This window comes from Macaca fascicularis, chromosome 3 (genome assembly GCF_037993035.2).
Source record: "Macaca fascicularis isolate 582-1 chromosome 3, T2T-MFA8v1.1".
Taxonomy (NCBI): domain Eukaryota; kingdom Metazoa; phylum Chordata; class Mammalia; order Primates; family Cercopithecidae; genus Macaca; species Macaca fascicularis.
Window position 1 is genome coordinate 169413894 of NC_088377.1, and position 13457 is coordinate 169427350.

General features: G+C 41.0%; 1 protein-coding gene across 2 annotated transcripts in view; it reads left to right on the forward strand.

The window, feature by feature from the left end:
• The window catches only part of SND1 (staphylococcal nuclease and tudor domain containing 1), a 438973-nt gene that overhangs the window by 86435 nt on the left and 339081 nt on the right, over positions 1-13457 (forward strand). The gene's annotated exons all lie outside the window — the stretch shown is intronic.

Below are 13457 nucleotides of genomic sequence, written 5' to 3' on the forward strand. Positions count from 1 at the left end.
ATGTGTCCCTTCTCACTGTGGGCAGCTTCTCCCAGCCCCAAGGACTGGTACATTGATTACTCCTAGTGCATTCTCTCAGTCACTGGAAGTGTCGCTTGGCCTTCCTAAAAGGTGTTTCTTTTTTCTTTTTCTGTTTCTGCTTTTTTCTTTTTATTTTTTTTTGAGATGGAGTTTCGCTCTTGTTGCCCAGGCTGGAGTGCAATGGCACAATCTCGACTCACTGCAACCTCCACCTCCCAGGTTCAATCGATTCTCCTGCCTCAGCCTCCTGAGTAACTGGTATTATAGACACCTGCCACCACTCTTGTCTAATTTTTTGTATTTTTAGTAGAGATGGGGTTTCACCACGTTGGCCAGGCTGGTCTTGAACTCCTGACCTCAGGTGATCCACCGGCCTCAGACTCCCCAGAGTGCTGGGGTTACAGGTGTGAGCCACTGCTCCCGGCCCTGAAAGTTGTTTTTTTAAGGCTCACCTCTTTATCTGGGAGAAGTCCATTGGTAGGAGGGGAGAAGGCCCAAATGAAAGTTGCATCTATTTGCTGCTCTTTTCCTGAGGTCTTTTTCTTATCTCCCTTCCTCTCAGAGAGGATCATCTCTTCAGGTAAACAGGGAACCTGGAAGACCAGGGGAGGATGGGGGGAGATAAGAGCTAAGTTACCAGTTTCTGACTTGCTTTAGGGGATCCCCCTGTATGACCCTCCAGGGTGGTCTCCCACTCATTCTTCCTACCTTTCTGCCTCCACTTGTATACTTTTCTCCTCTTACTGGCTCTGGAGAGCTAGCCTTGAGCCGGTAGAGGGCTTTGGAAGGACACTTGCAGGGTGTGTTTGTGTGATGCACAGGAAGTGTGAGTGGAGATATTTTAATTTGTGCACAGGTGTGTAGCTTGGAGCGACATTGGCTCCCTCTGGTTCAGTTCTGATGAAACAGAGCAGTGGGTTTGTGCTGAAATGTGTCTGCAGTTTCAGTAAGGGAAAGAAGGGGTTCAGGGCTGGTGATCATTCAGTGATACTGTGTCATTTGTATGGGTCCTTCCCTGTGGTTCTGAAGAATAAATTAGTATCTTGGTCATTTGAAAAAGTAATTTTAGCTCGTAGACTTCCTGTCACACTTGAGTAACTTTTGGAAAGTATAATATTTTTACCCAAATCCCATTAAATGTTAGGCGCTCTTTCTATATTCCCTTTACTGCCCTTTTACTGATTAGTGAAATATTTATGTGAACCCAGAAGGCTGATTTATTTATTTTATTGTCTTTTTTAATAACTTGCTTCTCCCTAGTGCTGGGTGCTTTCTGAGGCCCAGACAACCATCATGATTTCTTTGGTGATAATCTTCTGCCCTCCGCTGGCCTGCATCCTCAGGGGATCACTTGGAGCTTTCTTAGCTTTAATGAAGCCTCTAGCTGTTCCGCCTCCTGGGTGGGTAGTAATAAATCTAACCAAAATGCCCACCAAGGGAGAATGTAACTCATTTTAGGGCATATGGCACATTAGTGACTAAGACTTAGCATCCTGATTCCTGATTCCCAGGGACAGCCATGGAAGAGATGTAGAAGTAAAATGCCACATTCCGAATTGGACTTGGTCCTCTTGCCCTGGAGGCCTATTTCTTGTCTTAGGTCTGAGGGTTTAGTACATGGTTAAATTGCTGGCCAAGGTGCCCCAGACATTCTTTAGCTCCTGTCTCTGTCTGGACAAGGCATCAGGCAGGGGCTGATGAGAATGGTCTCTGATATGTTGCTTTTGAAATTATTTTGGCCCAAGTCTTAAAGTCATGGTGGTAAAAGATTGACTAGAAAAGAGCCTCTGAGTGGAGAGACATCCTATGCACAATCTTCTCCTCCTTCTTATTGCCAGCATAAAGCAGTTGCACTTCTGGCTGGCAGATTTGCCCTTACTAAGTCTGTGCTCAGGTTGCTGTCCATGATTAAATTGTCGCTGCCTGCAAGCCCAGATCCCAGGTATTGTTTTAAGGTTCAGGGCAAAACAGGTTTCTGTAATCTCTCCTGCTGTAAGGGTAACTGGCTATATTTGTTTGTAATGGACACATGTCTGGCTGTGTGTGTGTTTGTGTGGACTACCTTTCTTTTATTCATCAGGCATCTATTGAATGGATAAGGTTTGTAAAACCATTTTCTTTAGCAAGTAGCCTGGGTATTTTTTTAAGCATTTATTTTTCATGTGTTGATTTGGAATAAAAAGCACACACAACTTGGAATGCAATAAAAGACTAATGAGAAACAAAGCCATGAACTCATCAGTGACTCAACTCCACTAAATTAGAGTCCCCAAAGAATCACAGTAACTCGTCTGTGTATCAAGCAGCAGAACTGATTATTGCCTGCTTTGGGTCTGACTCTATAGCAACATGGCTCAATCAGCAGAATAACACAGAGGAAAAATGTTAAGAATAGGTGCTTTTAATGCAGCTCTCAATCCTGGGCTGTGCATCAGAAATCACCCAGGTAGCTCTTAATTAGCATACATGACCCAGGTCTACTGAATTTCCAAGGGGATGGGGGTTGGTGTAGTAGCTTTTCTTCCCTCTACACTCCAAAGCTCCTCAGATGCTTCTGATGTGCAGCTAGGATTGAGAACCACTTTTTAGTGTGTCCTGGGTGTCTGTGGTAGAAGTGGAGATCTGGTGAGATTGATTCTGGATGGGAGTCTTAAGCTTGAAAGTGATAACATCAAAACCAAATCGAATCTTGTAGATGCAGATGTTGTTTAGCCTGCTTTAAGACTTATATGAAGTAATCATATTCTTTTACACTTTGGAGCATTTTTACTTATTCCATAATAAAGATGTCATAGCCACTCATTTCTTAAACGATGAGTTTAAATATTTCCCATCTGGAAAGCTCTTTCCTTGAAAAGGTTTATTACTTATCTGTCTCCTCTGGAAGTAGGGAGAGAAAATCATTAACATAGTAATAGTGTCTGACTTATCTTCTCTGTCCTATGGTTTGTGCCAGTAGTTTCCTTAAGAGCCATAATGTGGCCTGATTTATGAAACTTACCTGGAAAACTTTTATTCTCCCATAAGAATACCTGTAACATAATCAGGATACTTAGGTGGGTAAATTTCATTCCAGGCTTGATTTGCCCTATATGTAATTAACTTTCTCAAGAAGTAAAATCTAAAATGACTCTTAAATATTGAATGTGGTTTTATAAGATGGCTCCTTGAAATGCCCTTTTCCTCCTTTGTCCTTTACCTGTTTGTTCTTTGTTTGTGTGCTTGTTCTTTTACCTTAAAATCACCTGGGGGAACTTGAAAACAAAACAACCACTGCCCAGGCCTCAGCTAGAATAATTAAAGCAAATCTCTGGGAGTGGAGTGCAAACCTTGTTGTACCACAGGTGATTCTAATTCTGAAAGAGACTTGCAAGCCCCTGTGTTGACTGTTGCTTGGTGAGGTGCCTCTCTGCTGGCTGTTTCTTCTTCTTCCTCACTCTTTGCTAATGTTGCCTTCAGTTGTGTACCTGTTGTGGCCCTTAGGAGACCTAATCATTTCACTCCTGCAGGTAACTTCAAAGGCCCACTTGTTAGAATGGAACACAGTAGATTCCTTTATTTGAACTTTGCTTTTAATAAATGATGACACTATGTGCTTATTTAATGTTCTTTTTGGGTAGCTCAGATCTCCTTAAAAGCCTTATTGTTAATCCCCTCAGTGTTTCCCAAGAGTCAGGTAAGGGTTTCCTTGTTATTAAATCTAATACCCTGAAATTGCTGGGCTCTGTTATCTTGTTCTCAATTGTTCTCAACTTGAATGCTCTCCCTATCAGGTTGGACAGTTTCCCAGAATGCCTTTCTGGTAACGGAGCATTAAGATTTACCATCTAGCTTTTCTTAGCCAGAAGGTAAGTCTTGCAGGGACTTCAGAAAGGTGTTCTTTCTAATCTTTAGTGAAGAGATCTACCTGATGGGCAGCTGGTAGCTGGGCCTAGGTATTCTTAGAAGGATGTTGTAGTGTTAGGGTTAGTATGAAAGTGTGCATGAACACTGGACTGATCCAAGCCAGAACTGACGAGTCAAGAGGACAACGTGTGTCACCAAGATGTGTCTCTGGCTGATGTTTAAATTGCATCAAATTAAAGGGTATTTCTCATTTTCCATTGTGGTTTCACCAAAGGGCAGAATTAGTGTCATTTTCAGTAGCTTTGAGCCTCTGCAACTGTCTGTCTCCCTGAGGGTCACTAGAGATAGTAACTTACATTCTAAAGAGGCCAGAAACCTCTCTGTTGGATGACTTCTTTGGAGAATTACTATTCCAGATCATCTAGACCCTACTCAGCTTCGTTTTTCCTTGCAATACTTTTTTTTTTTTTTAATCTAGAGTAGGAAAAACTTCCTATTAATGCCTGTCTGTCATACTCATAGGGTAGAAGATATAGGTGGGGGGTAGTGAGATGGCGGCAAGTACCATGTCCCTTTTCTTGTATGAAAGTGCTCCACAAAGAATGGCCCATGGGAGTGTTTTAGCTGTCTAGTCATTTTCTAAAAGTTTAGTTCATCGGGTGGTTTCTTTGTCTTTCTTTCCTCTGAGCGTCCTGGTGTGTTAGGCATGAGGAGGGGTACAAAGGTATGCAAGATGAAGTCCCTGCTATGTGGTGGTGGGAATAACTCAAGCACATGCTAATCAAGGCAGCATGCGATAAGATGCAAGAGGGGGGCCGGGCGCGGTGGCTCAAGCCTGTAATCCCAGCACTTTGGGAGGCCGAGACGGGTGGATCACGAGGTCAGGAGATCGAGACCATCCTGGCTAACACCGTGAAACCCCATCTCTACTAAAAATACAAAAAAACTAGCCGGGCGAGGTGGCGGGCGCCTGTAGTCCCAGCTACTCCGGAGGCTGAGGCAGGAGAATGGCAGAAACCCGGGAGGCGGAGCTTGCAGTGAGCTGAGATCCGGCCACTGTACTCCAGCCCGGGCTACAGAGCAAGACTCCGTCTCAAAAAAAAAAAAAAAAAAAAAAAAAGATGCAAGAGGGACACACCCCGAGTGGTATGGGGATTCAAAGGAGAAAGAAATCACCTTTGACTTGTCCTTTACCACTTGGATTCTAGTGGTGTTCTTGGTTTATCTCTTGTGAGGTAGAAACCAAAGTACAGGGCATTCAGAGACTGTTTGTCACTGGGCACGGTTATGGAGGTAACATGCTAAACCCCCACCCTCATTTTATTCTTGCTTCAGAAATTTTTGTCTCTGTTTTCTCCTTGTAAACTCTTTTGCCATCCCCAATGTTATAGAAGCCAATCTCCTATCCAGACAGACAAACTTAACTTTTTTGGTGGAGATTGATGGTGAGCCTGTTACAAGGGATGGAACTGAATTGTAAGAGGGTCCAAATCCCATGAACCTGCCAGGTGTTGATCATTAGGTACATGTTTAAATGTTTTCCATTTGAAGAGATTCCTTTACAGTCTGTGGGAACCTTGGTGTGCAAGGTGTTTTCCCTTGAAGCTTTCTTTGCCTCTTACCTAGACATTTTGTGAAGGCCACTCCTTAAGCAGCCCTTGTCATTTTACTGAATGTCAGCAAACATTTACTGTCACTGCTCTGGTGTCAGGAAGGAAGGTGATGCTTTTACTTTCTAGCAAAATAGCCCCCGACATTTTGGTAGCACTACATTTGAAGGTCACCACCCTCTCTCTCCTTCTTTTGCCTCCTCTGACCTCACTGTCATCTTTATAACCTGTCCCTTCTGAAAGTTGTTTTCGAAAAAACATTGAAGCTGTGTTTTAAAGTGATTGGATTCAGTAAGTCTGAAGGTGCTAGTGTTGATGGTGAACTTGATATGGTCACCTTGTTCCTTAGGAGGAAGTTCATGGTTTCTGGCTCTTGGAAGAAAGTGGTTGTGTGTGTATATGTGTGTGTTATAAGAGGAATGTTTTTGGCTTGAACTGTGTACGCCTATCAGGCTTGGGTTATTTCACAGTTTGAGCATATTGTAATTTAGAGTACTTTTCCTGTTGAAATTGGCCAAGGCAATCATGACTTGGTAGAAGTCTTGTCTGCTGGTGACGTCACATTCTGCTTCCCAGTCCTTCCACCTGTATTTTATCGAATGGCATATAAACTGCACATAGATACAAATATTTTTCAAATGTGTAATGATGCTAGTTCTAATGAAGAACCTAGAGTTGCTGTAAAAATATCTTAAATTAAGTTTGTATTTGGTGATTTTTAATGATAGTAGATTATAATATATCTTTCATGATGGTGATTAAGTTGTAAGTTTAGTCAAACATCTGTTTATTTAGCAAAATGATCATGAATATTCCCTTTGCAATTAACACTGATTTAGGGAAGATCTATATTTATAATTAATAGATATTGAAGGTGTGCTAAATATATTTAGGCTCCTGGTTGTTTTATTCCCCCCCCCCCCCCGTTTCTTCCACGTTCTTTTCATTCATTTTATCCTTTTTGGGTCAACTTAGAGACCACCCAGATGACCTGCTTATGTATACTTCCCTTTGTATATATATACTGTGATTATTTATTTTAAAAAGCAGGGTACTTTATGATGAAACACTTACTCGCTAGGTACGTCACAGTTTTTTTTCTTGTACATTCGTACAATACCAAGGTTGAAGTTTTTGCATGTACAGTGGGTGGAAGTAAATGCTGTTGCCTGATTGGGCACTTCTTTCTATGTTTCTTGGCCTATCCTGTATAAGAGACATTTTGAACTGGGCTATTACATGATGATATGCTCATTTCTCCTTAGCTGCCCTATGCTTTTTCTGAAAGGAATCACCTGTGTGTGATCATATTTTCCCTTTTTTGTGTTTAAGAAGATAACGTACTTGCTAAAGTCCCTTGTCAGATGATAACCTTTAATCTTGGTCCTTTTGCCCTAAATGCAGAAATACAGGTGCAAAAAGGGAAATGATTTTGGAGGAATGCAAATAGAGGGAAGGAAGAGTTTAGAGATACAACAAATACTCCTGTTTGTAAAGACACACTCACAACTCCCCTGAATGTTTAGATTGCTACTTGAAGCAAACTCTAAGATGACCATGACTGCAACTGATTATTCTAAGTATTGTCTCCCTTGCATCTTGCAAATTATGTAATCCTGAGCAAAGTTTCCTTTTTAAAACTTCCGTTACATTCATAAACTGATAGGAAGTTTAATTCTAAAAACCTTAAACTATAAAAATAATACCCTGAATTCTGTAAACATCCTTGGTAAGTATAAAGATACTCATGGGAAGAGATACAGTTATGCATTGTCCAATGATGGGGATACGTTCTTGAGAAATGGATCATTAGGTGATTTCGATGCAGAAGTGTCGTAGCGCGTACTCACACAAACCTAGGTAGTATAGCTTACTACACACCTAGGCAATATGGTATAGCCCGTTCTCCAGGCTATAAACCTGTACAGCATGTTGCAGTGCTGAATACCGTAGGCGTTGTAGCGTAGTGGTATTTGTGTATCTAAACATAGAAAAGGTACAGTAAATTTTATGGGACCACTGTTGTATAAGTGGTTCATTATTGACTGAAATGTTGTTATGTGACGCATGACTACTCAACTGTGTGACAACTGGGAAAGGAATAGAAATAAGGGGCTTGATTCAGATTTTGTTTTGTTTTGTTTTTTGTTTTGTAGACAGCTTTAAGAATCTTGCTGTTTCTTATTTTCAGAATTCTACTACTTGAGTTACGAGAATCTTCCCTGATTAAAATGCCTACCATAGCATGCCATCAATGACTAATGATGGTAGCGAGACATCTTGTTAGCACCAGGGGAAAGTGAGATCGGATTAGGTGCGTTTGACTTTGTGTGAGGTTATGATTGGTACAAGCTTCCTGCTCTTTTTCTAAGGGCTGCCACAAAGTCACTTACAAGTGATTTTATCTTCTTTTTATCACTGAGTGGCTTGATCATAGACGTAGCAGGTTTGTGAACCCATTCCCCTGAACTTCCAAAACTTTGTACAGTCTGATTGAATACTGACTATAAACAATAGTCCTGGGTGGCCTGGGCCATTTAAGGGTCTGTATTGTTGAGGTAGCAATCATGCTAAGGCATCTCCAACAGAGACCCTAACTTCAGCTGCCCTCTGCCTGGTTGCTTACACTGCTTATACTGATGTTTAGAAACATTTGAGCCCATTTTGGAGTAATCAGCTCCTTTATCTGCTGAGGAAGCTGTGACCTGTGTGTGTCACAGTTCAGATTTTTGGCAACACAGAATACTGTCACAGGACACACAGAGATGTGACTTGTGTGTGTCAGTGTTGTGTGTTGCCTATAAACACCTGTGGGGAAACGGTAGGGAGTACCTGGAGCGAATGGTCATCTTAGAACTCCTTTTTTTGCTTTATTTCATAGCATAGTTTCTGCCTGCCAGTATGACACATTATAATTTTAGAAGTTCTTTTAAAAAATAGATAGCTTTGACTGTAATTATTATCTTATAGCAACAGGCAGAGGTCTTAATTCTGTTACAGAAGCAAGCTTGGAGATTTCATTCTGCTTTCTTGCCAGCTACACCAGCATTTTGAACCCTAGCTCATGTGTCCTTACATTCATTTCCATAACAACTGTTGTTGAGCCTCAAACTCCAGGGATTATGATTTGAGGTGGGAGTGAATAGCAGGAACCAATGAATGCTTAAATGAGAAATCTGTTAGTAATGTCACAGACTCATCAGAGGAGGGCATTAGAGAAGGGAAGGAAGAATGGAAACGCCACAGACATCCTGCTGGTACAGTGAAAATGTCCCTCTTTTCCAATTTTCTGTGCCTTATTTCATTGGGATATATTTTGATTGACTTTATGTGGGTGGCCTTTTCTTACTAATTCCTTTCTTCCTGTGAACATTCATCTTTTGAATATGGTGGTGTCTTAGGCTAGAAAACTGATGTCTGGCCTTTGTAGGTATAAATATCTATTTATACCTGGCTTACGTGATGCCTAGTCTCTGGTCCCCTTCAGTCCATAGCCACTTTGAACATATGGTAGTGAGCTGCAGATGTGACTAAGTAAGGCTGCTAGCATTCAGTCTTAGCCATTTAAGTAGTCAGCCTATGCTAGTAATGTTTGTATTCAGTATAACTTGGAGGAAAGGTATTCTTTACTAGCACATTTTGGTTTTCTGTTACTACTGTTACTATTTTTTTTTAAACTTAACATTGGGAATAATTGAGAATAAATGCCTTTGCATTCAGCATGCATGAGATGTGTTTTGCTTGTGTATAGGGAGGTTGTCGCTTGGGTGGCAGAGCTAGAATTTGTATATAGAAATGAAGGAAAAATGTGATTTGCAGGGCTACTTTCCAGGTCGACCAAGTTCTTCAAAGTTACAAACATCTCTGTTCCTTTGAAAATTATAGAGACGTTGGTGTGCCCTATCATTAAATGAATTGTCAAAAGTCCTGGATCCTGTGGTTTGGATATAAATAGCACATGTGGCTGTGGAAAGGACTTTGTTGAGTGTAGGGTTGGCTATGCAATTCCTGCCCTGCCCTTGTCTGTCTGAGGAATCATGGACTCGGAGTACTTTCTGCTTCAGCTTTACATTGTTTTTTTTTTCCCAAGGTTCAGATGGTATTGTAAGGAATTGGCATTGGGTATTGAGGGACATTTCTGTGAGGGTGAGTTCTCTGGATACGAATGGTTTCTCTAGCTACAGTCTTGAAGGAAAATTGCAGTCAGATACTCCAAAAACTTCATGTCCAGCCTGGAAGATCCTTTAGGAAAAATTGTTTTTTTCTGCTGACAGCAGTTATCAGCACCTGATTGTGACATATTTGACAAGACTGAACATCAGTGCTTTAAGGAAATGACTCTTGCAGGTATAGGCCCACAGCATGGTGTTTTCTTATAAGAATTAATTTTTCAGGATATGCCACTATAATAACTTTTAGCAGTGCTTTAGCTAAAGGCGACTTGTGCCTTTCCATTGTCAATGTCACCATGTCGTATTGTCACTTACTTGGGTTTTCTCTCCTTCCTTTGCTTTTCATTTGTCTAATATAGTGATAGACTATTGAAGACAACAAGGGAGAACAAGGTTTCTTGATTCTTGTAGGATTAGTATGTTTGTGTATGATGTTGGCTCAAGTCAGTGTCCCCCCTTCCCACCCCTTTTACTCTGTGTATGTGTTATTGCTTTGGATCAATAAACATCTTGGTTTTTTTCTGTCTTTCTCTTGTGTTTGGTTACCAACGGGCCAAGTCAGTGTTGGCCTTGTTTCTGGCCCAGTGGAAACACAAACTTGCATGAAAATAGGATGTTGAAGTGAGAATCTAACACTCATGGGAATCATTCCATATTGTCTGCACTGTGCCTGCGATTCTTTGTTTTGCTTGCCTGTCCTTGTCTCCTATATCTTCCTCTTGACAGCTTGTTTCCTGCCTTTTGATTCCACACAAACGATGATACCATAGTATGCTCACTCAGACTGAGTCGTTCACTTTTTCCTAGGATGCTTGTGTGCAAGGTACTGTCCTTTCAGAACACGCTTATCCCCCTTTGGGTTCTGGATCAGAATCAGATTAACCAGGTGTATGCTGGTAGTTGCGTCTCTGAATTTGTAGCCATGAAGTCTGATTGTCTGGATCGGAATTGCATCATCAATCTGATGTAATTTTAAAATCAAGATAGCCTAATAGTATGAGTGAGAATTGGGCTAAGTAAGACTAGGAAATTGGTAAGAGTAGGAAAGAGATGAAATATTTCTTCTTCCCCTAAAGGAATTTATAACCTAACTGAGCAATAAGCTTAAACACACAAAGTGTTTTTAAAAGTAAGAAAATACGCATTAGAAATCATATTCCTACTTCAGTAGAAAGTGAACAAAACTACATAAATTTTGATCTGTTAGAAATTGCTGTAATTGTTAAGAGGCAGGAGAAAGTGTTTCAGGATGGGGTGGAACAGGATGGTTTAGTAGAAGAAATGGCGTTCAAGCAGGTGTTGAAGGGTAGCTGAATGGAAGGTGCAGGCGTATGTGGGTGCTGGAAGTAAACAGGTTTTTTAGACTAGGAGCCTCCAAACTTTGAGTATAGACTCACAGAGAAGCTTTAAAAAACAACACCCAAAACCAAGAAACAGCAACAATAACAACCAGATTCCTGCTGTGCGCCCCCCATGAAGTCAGAATTATCTGTGTAGGAGGGGGATATGCAGACATGGATATATTAATATATTTTTTTTCTTTCCTTTATTTTCGAGACAGGATCTTACTCTGTCACCCAGGTGGTGCAGTCATGGCTCACTGCAGGCTCAGGTGAACTGCCAGGTTCAGGTGATCCTTCTGCCTCAGCTTCCCAATAGCTGGGATTATAGGCATGAGCCACCACGCCCAACAATTTTTTGTAGAGATAGAGTCTCACCATGTTGCCCAGGCTGGTCTTGAACTCCTGGACTCAAGCGATCCTCAAAGTGGGATATATTTCTGAAAGCTTTCCTGATTCAGATACATTTCTAGCCTGAAGAAGATAGGCCTGGAAGGTAGCTTGGATCCAAAATGAAACAGTCTTAAAAGCTATCTATCCTAAGGATAGCTTTGGCTTCCTTCTGTGGGCTGTCATTGAAGGCTTTTGAGCAGGGATTTGATGTGATTTCAGTGTTACGTTAGGAATATCTATCTGTGGTGAAGAGGCTGTTGGTGGTATTAATAATGAGGTGTGGGGAGGCTTAATTAGGCAGTGTACGTGGAAAGGAAGGAAAAGATACAAGAACGTTCACACTGGGAGGAGTCAACAAGGTTTGTTGATTGCTGAAATTTGGAATGGGGTGGTTAAGTTGTAGATTAGTGGATGCGAAATTTATCAATAGAGATTTAAAGTTTTAATCTAGGAGGACAGGAATTTAGTTAATAAAAATCGGTGGAACTGGTTTAGGAGACTCTGGGAAACCACAAGAAGTTCAGCTTCAAACATGTAGAGTGGGAGGTATAGCCTCCAGTTGGGAACCTTCAAACAAGAAGTTAAATCTGGGTGCGGTGGCTCAAGCCTGCAATCCCAATAATTTGGGAGGCCAAGATGAGAGGATCAGTTGAGGCCAGGAATTCTAGACCAACTTGGACAACATAGTGAGACCCCATTTCCACACACATAGATGCCAGACTTCGTAGCATGTGCCTTTGGTCCCAGCTATTTGGAAGCCTGAGGTGGGAGGGTCATTTGAGCCCAGGAGGTGAAGGCTGCAGTGAGCCATAATCATGCTATTGCACTCTAGCCTGGGTGACAGAATGAGATCCTGTCTCAAAGACAAAAACAAACAAAAAAACGAGTAAGTGAAGTTTAACCTAAACTCAGTTTTGTATGGCAACAACAATTTTGATTTGGCTGTGTAAAGATTCATTGTTCATTCAGTAACCGGTTGCACAGACTGCAGATAGGTCATAGCCTAAGTATTGAGAAGGGCTGAAGGTTGAGTTGGAGGATTTGTAGGTTCTCCCTATGCTGGTTCTTATGAGTGGAAAGTTTCAGAGCTGGACTGCTGGTGGGAGTACTGAGGAAGATGAGGTAATGTAGGTCCACAGTCTCTTTTCACAAATCCTTAGGGATTGAATTCAGAAGTTTATGAATTTTAGAAAGGTTATATGGTACGTGGGTGGTATGTTAATTACATACCCTCAGTGGGGTTATGGGTAGCAACCCCATAATTAAACACATTAAAATTTATTCAATGAAATATATGAATACAGGTTGAGTATTCCTTATCTGAAATGATTGGGACCAGAAGTGTTTTGGATTTTTTTGGATTTTGGAATATTTGCATTATATTTCCTTGTTCAGCATCCCTAATCCAAAAATCTGAAATGTTTAAATGAGCATTTCCTTCGAGTGTCTTGCCGATGCCCAAACGTTTCAGATTTTGGATCCTTTTAGATTTCGGATTTTTGGATTAAGGATATTCAACTTGTATTCACACTAACTGGGATGAGGGCTTTAAAGTAACCTCACATCTGTTTTGCGGCAAATAATTTCAGGTTAGGTTAAGTTTTACCACTAAATGTATTATAAAAAATCATAAGGATGAGTTTATACTAGTCTGTTTAAACTAGTGTAAAATAAATGTTTCGCACATTCTTCCCTTCCATTTAACCTAGTCTTCACTCTGGGATGCATGTAACGATAACCTTTATCTTGTCTGTTTTGGTGGTAGAATTTTTTTGGTTTCCTGATGGCTCTGAAGAGGTAGAATATACTTTATTGATGTTACTGAAGCAGATCTAGAAAATTAGTATAAGCAAACAGCTCTGTTTTAAGTGTTGTTGTTGTTTTGTTTCCATGGTAGGGGGTGTGTGTGTGTGCTGAAATCCATTCAGTCTTCCCCCTCTTGTTGAATGGTGTTAAAGCCTCGCTAGACTGCAGGTTATGGATGACCAGACTTGGTTCAAAAGAAGCATTCTTAGCATTGCTAGAGGACTTTTGCAGATTTTGGCTTGTCTCTGATACTTGAGTCATTTGATATT